Raw genomic sequence first — 12,523 nt, 5'->3', positions numbered from 1 at the left:
AACTCATTCTTCACTTTACTGATTACACTGATTAGGAGATCTCCTTTGATTACTTCTAGGCTACTTAGTGGACTAGCTTAGAATTAGATGTCTACACTTGGTCAGATAAGTCCCACTTACAGTATTTCTATGTCGGGAGATATTCATACAGCCTTCCAAGTCTCCTTAGAGTTTTTCCTCCTTGTTCAATTTCCCTTCAACTATTTCTCTGATATCTCCAAGAAATGGTTTTTGCTTTTAACAATAATAGGTTGTCTGGGACACAGGGACACACCTTGACAGTTTTTATCCTAACTGGGAATGTATCACTACTACCATTTTTTCAACTTTCTTTTGGCAGCATGTGTATATATTTGATAGGTGCTCAGTGGGGATTGGCTGGACAATGCTGAGTTTGCTACGGGATCTACCTATTGGCTTCCTATTCACCACTCCATTTATTCAGGTCAGCATTGAACAGTAGTACTCTCTGAATTTCTTCAGTATTGATTTTTATTCCCTAATTCCTCCAAGCCCTCTGGGACAGTATCAACCCCTCCCTTTTAAAAGCTTTTGCACATGTTATAAGCCATTGAGCCTTTTTAATTTAAGAGAGACTATCACCAATTTTTCCTCAGAAAGATGTAAGCTCTTCCAAATTAGGACAATTTCTGCATCAAGCAAGTGGTCCAAATCTCTCTGATTCCTGTCAGAAGAATCACGTTCCCTGCAGATCCATGCAGTGTGCATGACATAAATGTAGATCATTAGCTCATACCTAGACATAATGAATGCTGAGGCACACTATAGCTTTAACAACCAGGTCATTTACCTTAAGTACCTTAAGTACAGCAGATGAATCTGCAGAATAGGAGAAAGAAATACTGTGGGCTGCCTTCTCCACTAGCTAGACAATGATGTCTTTGTCCCAGCCAAAGACCTTTTGCTCTTAATTGCCTCCAAAGTTTTTTTGATAGTGTACTTTCTCCCATCCTTTGGACCTGCTTGACATTATCTACTGCTAACAGTCAAGGTGAAAAACAAGTACTACAGCATTAAGGGTACTATTTATTCATTGTAATAAACAATAATTCTTTTACATTAAAAATATTAATTTTGTATGTTAGTAGCTATAAAAAATATGGTGCTGTCATTTTCTTCTAAATCATAGCTAAGGGTAAAGCCCAAGAACTAGCGAGGACACATCTCTGTCTTTACATATTTCTTCAAAACTTATTTCTTCTTTCCTGCTGGTCAACAATGAACTAGCTGTTTACATGGCAGGTTTCTATGGTTACAATCTTGCATGGGGCCCACACAGTACAACTTATATCTTTGTTAAATCAAAAAAATATCTCCTGCTTCCTAAGCAGAAAGTCCCTACTCTTGTTATTCCTCTTTTAAATCTAAAACATGACCTCAGAACACAATCAGCATGAAGTTGCAGGTGGTTGCTTTCCCTCCTTTTTTGCATCAGAGTTTTCTCCTGTATCTGTGCTTACTAGATTCATTGCTCATGCCTTGTAATGCTAGTTGTTTTTGGTTTTTTTTTCTTTTTATCATCTGTTCTTTGTCACTCAGGCTCAGCAAATGATCAAAGCTATGATCCTGTTTCAAATCAATCTGAACTTTAAAAACAAAAATGTACTGAGTCTTCAAATAGTACGCAGTCATGCCTTTTTTCTTCTTCTTTACTGGAAAGCTACTACAAGATGTCTATGTCATTACAATAGTTGCCTTGGAGAGCAGAACAACTTGCTGACTGCAAACCAATTGCCCACAAATCAGTTCTTCCATGCTGATCGCAAGTTTAAAGGGTATTTTCATAGACTGTATCTGTAGAACAACTTTGCTTTGCATTCACTACAGAGATAACAAAATCCAAAGCAATCAGTAGTTTATCCACTACTTTAGCTGTTTTGATTTGCACTTGAATTCTACAGACTTCATTTTCAAATTCAGTTTTCCTAGTTTTGCAATGGACAACTTCTGTACGTATTTCAGAACAATTAGAAGTTTTATTGTCAAATGTCCTGCTTAAGTTTTTTAACATGTCTCATTCAGTAACTAATTTATGACCCTTCTGCACATTTCACAGAGCCAGTAATACATTTTAATAGACCAATTTCAACTACTGCTACTCATGTGTCTGACCTAAACAAAAACTCAAGCCACTACTTGTACCTCCAAGGTCTGACTTTCAGTCTGAAGGAACTTCCTGAACTATATTGGGAGGTTTTGGTATATACTAATATGTCCTGGCTGTATTGTATTTTTGAAAGGCATTCTGCAGTCGTCTTCCATGACACTTATATTTAACTGAATTACTTCTTAATCTTGGCATTGATGTCAATTTTTCTTGTTTTATAAACCAAATACAGTATTTTTTCTGCTTACCCACAAATGCAATTTTTCAGATCAGAATCTCCTTTTCCATTGTCTTTTAAACATAGACTGTTCTCCTAGAGTTTCAGACAAGCAGATTCTGTGGTAGCTGTATCACCTTCTGATTCCTTTCAGTAAGAAAATATTCAATATCTGTGGCAAATCTTACAGATTCCCAGCGTGCCTTTGGCTTCTTTGCTTTACCTTGATTGCAAAACACAATCACTGCTTATGTGTCTTGTCAGGCTCTGTGGTATCTGCGTGTTGTAAGAATACAAGTGTCCTCAGCTGTCCCTCTCTTCTTGCTCTCTCTAGCTCTTAGTAGTATCCAAGCACACTCAGATTGATGGCTGTCCTTGACATATATATCATGGCCTTATAGCAGATCTGAACAGCTGAGGCCAAGTATAAATTCTGAAGCACCATCAGAGCTGGGCTACCTAGAGAGGGTACCAGAAGTGCTCCTTTCTGCTCCTTTTCCTCACCATTCATATAGAATACAATGCTGAAGTCAGCTTCCCTGGGATTTTCAGTAAGCATTTCTATTATTTGAGCTGAGAAAATGCAAGTCTGTAGGATGTACACTAAGTAAAAAAATGATAAACAGACAGTGTCCTGGCAGGTTTGTTTTTACATCCAGGTGTTCACTTTTACTTCCACAGTAGCCTATGTTTCTGCTTACTTTCATGTGCTGATTTTTCAGCTCAAGTCCTTGTTGCAGGTTATTTCCGTTAGCTGGTTCCAAGTTTATCCAAGCTTTTCTGGCATCCCTTGTTTTATGGAAAGCCTTCTGATCAAGTTTTCAGCAGTCAGGTTGGTTGTCTCATTCACTGATGTGACTTGCCAGGTTCAACCCATTTCCAGATGGGGAACGTTGCAACCAGACTTCCCACTCCATCTGGACTTTTTCAATTTGCTGTCCCAACAAAGATTCCATTTTTGCCTTCAGATCATCTTTCATCCCTATTTGGGAAACATCCAGGTTGTCTGTTCACTTCTTTAGCGGAGAGTATCTCTGTTTTATATCTCATTTTAATTCTCTGTGCTCTCATGCTAGCCCTTATTTTAAATGTAGCCTCCTTTGGTTTATAAGACCAGCTCCACTATTTGCTCCATCTCATTTTAATAAAGCTAAGTAGCTCACCATTCATTTCTTTCTTTGGAAAATGATTTTGCTCTGACATTTATGCCAACCCATCTGGCCTGCTAAAAGCTGTTTCCATTCAGGGTGGAGCTCATGAAGCGCATCTCTTTGATAAAGTTGACTGTATAATGCACATGAAATCTTGAAGGGGCAAATGCAGAGATATGGAACTGGAATAGATTGCCTCAGTCATCAAGATTTGCCAACTGCATCACAGACATTCATCAAGCTCTCTCTCAAAATCAGTTAAATTTCTTGCCTGCACTGGTCCTACTGTAGGCTGCTTCAGAATTTCACTACTTGTTTTCTAACTTCATAAAGTTATTTAAGCCCAGTTTAAACTAACTAGTTCTCAGGCCACAATTGTTTTTTTTAACTTGTGTCCTCCCTCTCTGGCTCATTCCTGATGTTTTTAGATATCAGTTGTATCTACCCTCATGATTCATTTTGTTAAATTAAGTCAGGTTCTTCTTGCCTCGCAGAAAATAGTGTTCCCCCTTCCCTGATCGTTAGACAGAAATCTATCCTTCCCCATGCCTGTTCCTGTCCAAAATAATCTCTCAGTCACAGAGAAACTGAACAGCTCACAGTATTCTAGATCAGGTCTGATCAATTAATTTGTGTTGTGGCATCAATATTTTCTTATTTCTAATAAAATATCCTACAGGTAACAGTCTGAATTTCCATTTGCTCTTTTCATGCATCTAAACAGTGACTCATAGCCTGCCTGTGATCTCTGCAGCTTTTTAACAAGCTATTTGTAAGATACCCAAAACTGAGGAATTCACCTTGTAGCTCAATAGTTCTCTTAGCATAGCACATTTTCCTCTGGATTTATCCACTTAATTCTAGAAGATGGGAAGTCTGGAGAAATTTAGTTTAATTCATTGGTGCCCTATAATGTACTGAAATCTAGATAATCTAGGACTATTATACTTCCACTTTATCAAATGAATTATCTTTTCACGTTTTGCAGGGACAAATGTGTACAGCAATATGTAACTGATTTCTCTAATGCAGGGAGCCAACTACAAGGCCTTGGCCATCTGCTACCATTCAGCATAAAATAACAAAGAATATAATGGAGTTAAATTAAGAATGGGAAATTGAAGGCTGGACATCAAGGAAACTTTCTGAGAGTGATTATATAGAGGTTTTGGAACAGGCTCCCATGGGAAGCGATGGAATCCCTATTTCTTGGCACATTTGAAGTTAACATGGGCAAAACATTAGAAATGACATAACAGAGAACAATTCTGCCTGATTCACAAAAGGACTGGATGATTTCAAGTCTCTTCTGCTTTTGAGCTCCAGAATTCCATGCCAGCAACACTGAACAAGTACTAAATATTGTTAGGCTAAGAGAAACTTCCTCAGGTGTACCTGTACAAGGGAATTTTCAGTTAGAAATACCTTCTACAGCAGGACTTTGGCCAGTGCACAGAGAAAATTTATGGATACTTCCCTGCCACTGCTAAAACGTGTCAGCGACTCATTCTTATTATATATTAAGCCCTAAGAGCATTTCCGTCAGCAGTGTACAGACACCTGCCTTCACTCTGGAATAGCATGAGCTCCAAGGAGAGTATGCTATTTATTTTCTCTGCTCCTCTTCCTTTGGCTGTCTCACATTCAAGTACCAAACAGGCCTATGCCTGCTTACCCTGTGTGCTCTGATAAGAGCATAACCTGAGGCCGTATTTTAGTGTTTCAGGATGGTTTGAAATTATGTGGGAACAGTTTTGTAAATACACAGGGAGAGACCTTGTCAAACAATCAAATTGTTTTTACAATTCAACGCACTCAATTATCTCTGGGAGTAGATGTAAAAACAAACCCACTTAAATCAACAGAAAAATAGTACAAAGAAGATGTAAATCACTGGGTGGGGAAAATGCAGCACATATTTTTATATCTGAAAACAGAAGATAGAACTAGGGTCACAGGATAGCAGGATGCTCTTTTATAGTATAGAGAAAATACACAGTAGTAATTTTCTGCCTTTCTTTCCTCCTTTTACAACCTTCCCCCCCTCCATTTTTTTAGCAGATTAAGCACAGCCTGTTCCTTATAAATTCAGTTCTTCTACATCCTAAAGTCCATTCACCACATATATGTATGAAAACTGTCAGTACCGTACCATTACTAAAAATATCTACTGTAGCTTCTTAAGTGAAAGAGAAGAAAAATAAAGATAAAAGAAAAAAAGCACATTTCATTTTATCTTCACATCAACATGTGAAGGCCTATTTGCACTGAGTACATTTTTCTTGCACCAATGGAACTGTACTGCTGCAAACTAATACCAAATTTCACCCAGACGTGAAAAGGGAATGTCTCACAAAAGCAGAATTAAGACAAGCCTAAGTAAAACTATCAGGTGTCAGATTTAAAACAAAATAGATTTTCTTACAGTACAGAAGTTAACTGCAGCCCAAAGTATAAATGGTTCAAGAAGTAAGTAGATTAATTTATGGAAGATGGGTACTTCAGTTATTATAATCAATGATCGATTCAGATACAATCTCCAGCACTGGAAACTGCTAAATTTCTGATTGCTGAAAGCTTGTTCTTATCTCCTTCCTAAGCATCCTCTGTTGGACATTATCCTTTGATAGTGCGCACAGTCAACCTTTGGTCCAGGCCAGCAGAAACTTCCTTTGTTCTGATATGAACTTTGCTTGACATTGTACCTTTTTTCCCTTTTGCTACCAGCACAAGGTAAATTTATTCTGCAAGGTTGCGCTGGTGCAGCTGCAGGACTGCAAAACATGCTCAGCTTAGTGTGGACAAACTCTGTCATCACATGATATATATTTTAATGTTTGCAGCTCTGAAAAGGAGTTTTCTGGCACAGAAAATATTCTCATGTGGAGCCAATTTGCTTGTTTACTGTGAAATAATTTACTTTCTTTGCAAGATTAAAAGATAGGCTTTTTATGGTTCATGATAAACCTGGGCCTGAATCAGAGCAGAGGGCTGCATTCCCTGCATTCCTGACAGGTCTCGAGGGTGAGTTGTGGCATCAGCTGCAGAGGAACTGCACAGAACCCTGAACCCAGGCCTTGGCACTGAGGGGGTAAAAAATACTTCAAACATCGGTATAGATATACTTAGAAGTTTTGTTAATGTCAGATACAGTAAGAGCCTTAAATGAACCAGTAACTGGTTCATCTAAGATCTTCAAAACAGCGTAAGTCAGCATGAGTTGCGAGGTTTTGAAAAACATTTCTGCCTTTGAGTCAGTTTAGTTATTTGAGTCCTCAGCTGAAGACTTCAGATGTGGTTTTCATAACTGACTCCAACAAATCTAAGACTGTGGTGTCTACGGAGTGGATGACCCCATCTTTCTGCTCACCCTCCCCTGTTTGCCAGTGCTTTCACCCATGTGGCCGTGCAGTGATTTGCATCCTCTAATCCACCTGAATATGAATAACTACTATTTATGGAGCTCATTTTCAGTTGGACTGCAAGGGTGCAACCAGTAATGCCGATGCAAGGGAAGTGATAGGACCGTGTGGTCAAAAGCAGGACCATCCTTTCAGCAGCAGTAGAAATGTTACATCTACTTACGCTGACTGTGAAATGGCACCCTTAGAATATTATCTCTAGGATGTGTTTCTAAAAATAACAACCTTGCCATAAATCCTCTGTCTCTTTATGAGAGCAGCTAGTACTACTCTTCCAGACTTTAAAGTTTCTTAAGATGGGCAACAAAAATTAACAGCCAGCTTTGAAAATTATCTTATATGATCATAATGATCACAATGTTCATATGCAGATGAATAAAAGAAACTTCTATTTTAATTTCCGATGTTTGTCCACATGTATTTCCGTATTGCCCTTTGATAATACTGTGACATTGAGGAATCTGTTTTTTCATTGTTATTTTCATACAAATCTGAGCCCTCTTAGAGAACATCTGATCTGAGTGAAGTCAATGTAAATATATATTAAAATGTTTTTAGTCAGCTGCAGACTTTACTGTCAATGTGCTCATAATGATTTTTGTTCTTAAGATGGCTCTGGAGATAAATGACTCATTTTATGTGATGGAAGTAACTTTCCTATAGGGTGTTTGGGAGAATGCAATAAAGATTCCTTCATCTATCTGAATGTTAAAATACCAGAGAAAATCACTCGTTTCTTCACAAAGCCAGATACATGGACTTTTTATGCAGAACCCTGTGTTAGTATGGAAGACAGATTTTCCTTAAATAAGCCAACCAATTTAATCATACCGCATTCCTAAATAGCCACAACCTTTCAGCAGCAGCACTGACAAGCTCAACAACACATATTTTGATCCTCTGCATGTCTGTCTGTGACTCATTTTCCTTTTCAGGGACATTTGGGTGGACTGGAGAAATGTACCATGAAGAAAGAACTGGAGATTGGGGCTCAGATCTAAGGTGATGTGCTTCCTCACAACAGTGGAGGCTCAATGCATACCAAAACAATGTCACTTCCACCTGTCAGAGGGAGGAAGATTTACGCTCTTATCAAATTATGTATGAGAGAAAATCTAGTGTCACTGTACTGATTCCATTAGGATACTCTTTAACACAGCCCAGATTTTGACTTTGATTCACCAGGGGCAGGTGCTTGATTAATTTCCATAGGTCTACTCCTATGTTTGATGTTAACTGCAAGTTTTAAATAGATTGCTCAATCAGGTCCATTTAGGGATACCCAGAGCATCTCAGGTTAAAGCTGTACTGCAACAGACTCCAGGTCTGCTGGAACTTACCCAACATAGGAATGGACACTGCAAGGTGTGTTATGTACAAATAAATATGTGGACTTTGGGAAGCATAGTATCAGGAAGAGGTGGCCATAAAAAAAGGAAAAAAGAACCCTAAACCAAGGCAAAGCAAAAGAAAGTTCTTTGACTGTGCTCTCAACTATCATACTAGCTCAGATGAGAGTTTACATTCACAGTATTTCCTAACAGGTGGCATTTATTAGAAAATTACAATGCAACAGTGGGCAGAAAACGGGAAGGCACTCATTCCTCTTTGGAAGAAGGTTTTTCTGGTTTTTTTTGTTGTTGTTTTCATTGCTGTAACTAATTTATATATTTATTTTTACACAGTAAGCCCAGTTAGTGAAAATTATTTTATGCTCCCTTGCTACTATACCAACAAAATGAAATCCAAGTTCCTGCATGATGTGACATGTAAACCATTTGTGCTGAAGTGACTGCCAGAAATGGATGGAAAGTTTTTATCCTGAAGAAATGCTCAAATAAAATGCTAGCGTAATCTAAAATTATTCACTGACAGTAACTGCAGGATAGTTTGTGTCTTCTCTTTTTAATCGTCAATTTAGCTGAGTCTAGTATTCAACAGCTTAGAGCATCAGCAGAGAAAGTGATGTGTTTTCCCTTCTGACGTTCAGTAAATCTGCAAACGAGTGTTTTTTTTTTAAAAAGGAAGACATAAAACAATTTTGTTTGCATTTCAGGGGAAAAAACCCTATCAGTAGTGCTGCCATCTAAGGGAAAGCACACGTGTTTTCAAAGAAAGTATTATGAGTGTGTTACAGACACTAACATTTTTCCAGTTTCACTCAGATCCTGATGCAGGTCAGGTTTTAAAAGCTGGACAGCCTCAGCTCCACCTAGATGCTGTGATCACAACTGCGTGCACTTATCTCACAGCATTCTCGTGTGCCATGATTCAGCTTCATTTCCTTTCTTTAAGGCAGTTAGAAGTCAACAAAAATAGATAAATGGCTTATTTCTTTTTCATAATATAACTTCAGATTTTCCAGACAGCCACTTGCTCCTTTGCTCAGAGAAAGTTAGAACTGCGTGTCCATTTTTCTGCACCAGGAGAAAAAGTGACAGTTCATTAGCTTTTGCTGTCAAATTCTAAAATTACACATTCACATCAATCCACCCCCTCTGTCCTATGGAGCTTCTCTGTTATCATAAAGCCTATTCAAAATTTCCCCAAGGGCCAAGACCAACACTTGAAAAAGAGTCTAACTTTGTACGAAACCAAAAGCATGCCCTATTACCCACCATCTGAGACACCCCCGCCTGACCTCGTTCTTTCTAGTGTTGTTATTTCAGACGTGTATCAGTTCTCAGTCTGACCACAGCTGGGAGCAGTGATCTCCACCCTGCCCCCCAAAGCCTGCGTAACATTAGTTTGAATCTTTTATTCATTCACTGACAGAAATATCAAGAGCTTTCTTTAAATGACAGCAATATGCCTGAGCAACTGATCTGCCAGAAGAATTCTGTGGAAATAACTGGCTATCAGAGAGAGACTGCTTTGATGTTACCATTTTCAGCACCCAGAGTACTTGGGTTGGATCAGTTTTTACTGGATTACTTTCATGGCAAGCTCTTTTTGTCCCATCTGAAGAGTTTCTTTGTGAGCAATGAATAAGGATGCATCTTGGGAATGATCTGATACTTCAAAAGATGATTCTTGTAGTTTATCTTGCAGTAAGTTTCAATTCTGAAGGAAATGCTGCAGAGCCCTGTATTGATCGCAATGATAGTGCATGCAATGTACTTTTTATCACTGGGCTGTCTGCACTATCACTTTTCAGTATAAGTCTGAAGCAAATCCTTGCAAGCTAGGACTTTTATTAATTGATATATGTGTAGATATATGCTGTCTTTTATAATTCAATATTTTTTTCTGCAAACACTTCAAAACAAAGCTGGTCCTGCTGAAGTCAATGAAAGTTTACTCACTGCTTGGTGAAGAACTGCAATTTAGACTTCTGGGAACGGTAAAGTCAAGAATATCTTTATGTTCGAAAAACAGAAGGTCGATTTTTTTTTTTTTTTAAGTTTTTTTTCCTGTACTGAGTTTTAATGGAGGAAAAACAAAAAGAAGAATTCGCACAACAAAGCAGCTAGACAAAGGTAGAAGTTGCATTCAGAAAAGGAAAACTGGCAGCCTGTGTCAGCTAATGCATGTTTAGTAAAAGTTTCTGACCAGCACTCAGTCTGCAGGAGCAATGAAGACTGACATTTAAAACCATACCACATTATCACATTGTAAGCAACACTCCCCTATAGGTTTCTACATACGCAGACAAAAGTTGATTTCAAAGGTGTTAAACACTAAGCGTTTTAAAACCAATAAATTTTTAACTTAAAAAAGCCGTGGGCATAGCTAGGGTCTTTTTTAATAAGAAAATAATGATACACTAAGTTCTAAGTGTGAAAGCCATTATTCATGCCTATGCCCATATACTTTATTTGTCATTGGTCACTGAATAACTCAATTATTTTAATACTCTTTAGCATAGCTGCAATGGCAATTGAATGCTTGTGTGAACACAGCACAAACTTGCATGTGGACAATCCCTTAATCTGAACGACTCTTGTTCACAGCAGTGCTAAGGGTAGTAGCTAATGGGTTCTGAAACATGACTTCTAGCACACAAGTATTAGATACTTGAACATACATACATCCTTCACATAGCAATTCTGGCAACGTTCTCTTACAAGCAGGTCTTGGTACGTTTTTGCCTCAGTAGATGCAGTTTATTTTTGGGTCTTTTGACCTTCATTCCTATGCAGGCTACATGATTATGCACAAACTCCTGCTCAGTTCTGTAGACATTTTTTCCTCATTTTATGCAGAACTTTAAAAAATGCCCTGCTGGAAGCCTTACAACACCGCAATTTTAGCTTAAAGAATTTTCTGGATCAATAGAAATACTCATCGAAGCCGTTACTAACTGATAACTGGGAAATGAAAAATTACAGCAGTTAGGAACAACATTTCTCTCCTTTTCTTCAAAGCTCTGTTTTGAGTTACAACATGATCAATCCTCACCAACCTCAGCAGAGAGATTCTTTCGGCTTTGGATTAGGCTAGATCCTAGAGGCAATGAAAAAACCCAGCCCCAAAACACAAGTTTACTTATGCTTTGTGTGACGAGGATATTTTCCTATGTTTAGCAAGATGATATAATTTTCTGTTGCTTCCTGCCTTCACTCACACTGAAGCTGGAACACAGGACGTCATAATTACATCATACAAAGATGGGAAGACTCTTACAGTAACTAATAATAACAACGGACTGCTTTTCATCAACGTGAGCCAGGCTAATTTCTACAATACGATGTAAAATGCGAACTGGACTCCTTTCAGTTTCTTTTCTCAGCAGTTCTCTCTTTCCTGTGTTTAGCGTAAGTGATACTGTTGTGGCAGTTGTGATACTCAGAATAGAAAATTGAAACAAAAAAATCCATGAGCAGGCAACAAAACCAAATGACACCCAACATGCTTGCAACATGGTTACTCTTCAATACACTTCAGAGATGTTGTGCCAAGCTAACAGCAGCTGATTCTGGGGGCAGGGCCAGCAAGCATGGAAACGGGGTCAAAAAGCGAGGAGCTGGCAGGTGTCTACCAACATTAATGCAGGAGAGGGCCAGACCTTCTGGGAGTGAGCTTGTGTCTGGACAACCAGGACAGCTCAAGGACAACCAGGAGAGCTGCTGAGAGAGGGGTAACAGTGGCAGGGGCCCTAGAGATACTGGAGGCGCTCTTTAACAGCTGGCTTGGGAAATAGCTGTGATTTTGGCTGCCAGGTCCACTTGAGCTGCCTCCAGCACAGCCCTATTTGGATCATTCAGTAACATATGGGAGCAAGCATCAAATCCATATTCACAGAGACAGAAAATCAGAGGCATGACAGTGTGGCATTTTCACAAGTATCTGTGTATTTTTTCAGGCAAGATACCTGGGGATCAGCAAGAGTTTTATCTTAAAATAGGTACTTCAGAAACTTTCACCCTACCTGTCTGGCTTATTGTGCAAAAGAAGTCGGTATCACAACAGAAGCTAGAATGATGGAGTTTCAGAAAAGTAGCACATACCTACCCTTCAGTAATCAGTCATGATTTCATTTAGAACCAGTAATCGATTACTTGTACAAAGTAACCACAACAACTTCAATCCTGGCTGGAAAGCAATTGTTTTCGGAGACACAAGTGACTTCAATTGCAGAGATGGTTCTAGAAGCAGCGTTATA

General features: G+C 38.6%; 1 protein-coding gene across 5 annotated transcripts in view; it reads right to left on the bottom strand.

Annotated features, from left to right (window-relative positions):
- Nucleotides 1–12,523, bottom strand: part of CDK6 (cyclin dependent kinase 6) — a 208,720-nt gene that overhangs the window by 59,860 nt on the left and 136,337 nt on the right. The gene's annotated exons all lie outside the window — the stretch shown is intronic.

This window comes from Aquila chrysaetos, chromosome 3, assembly GCF_900496995.4.
Source record: "Aquila chrysaetos chrysaetos chromosome 3, bAquChr1.4, whole genome shotgun sequence".
NCBI classification, from domain to species: Eukaryota; Metazoa; Chordata; class Aves; order Accipitriformes; family Accipitridae; genus Aquila; species Aquila chrysaetos.
Note: the sequence above shows the minus strand (reverse complement) of the source record. Positions and strands in the feature narration are given on the sequence as shown.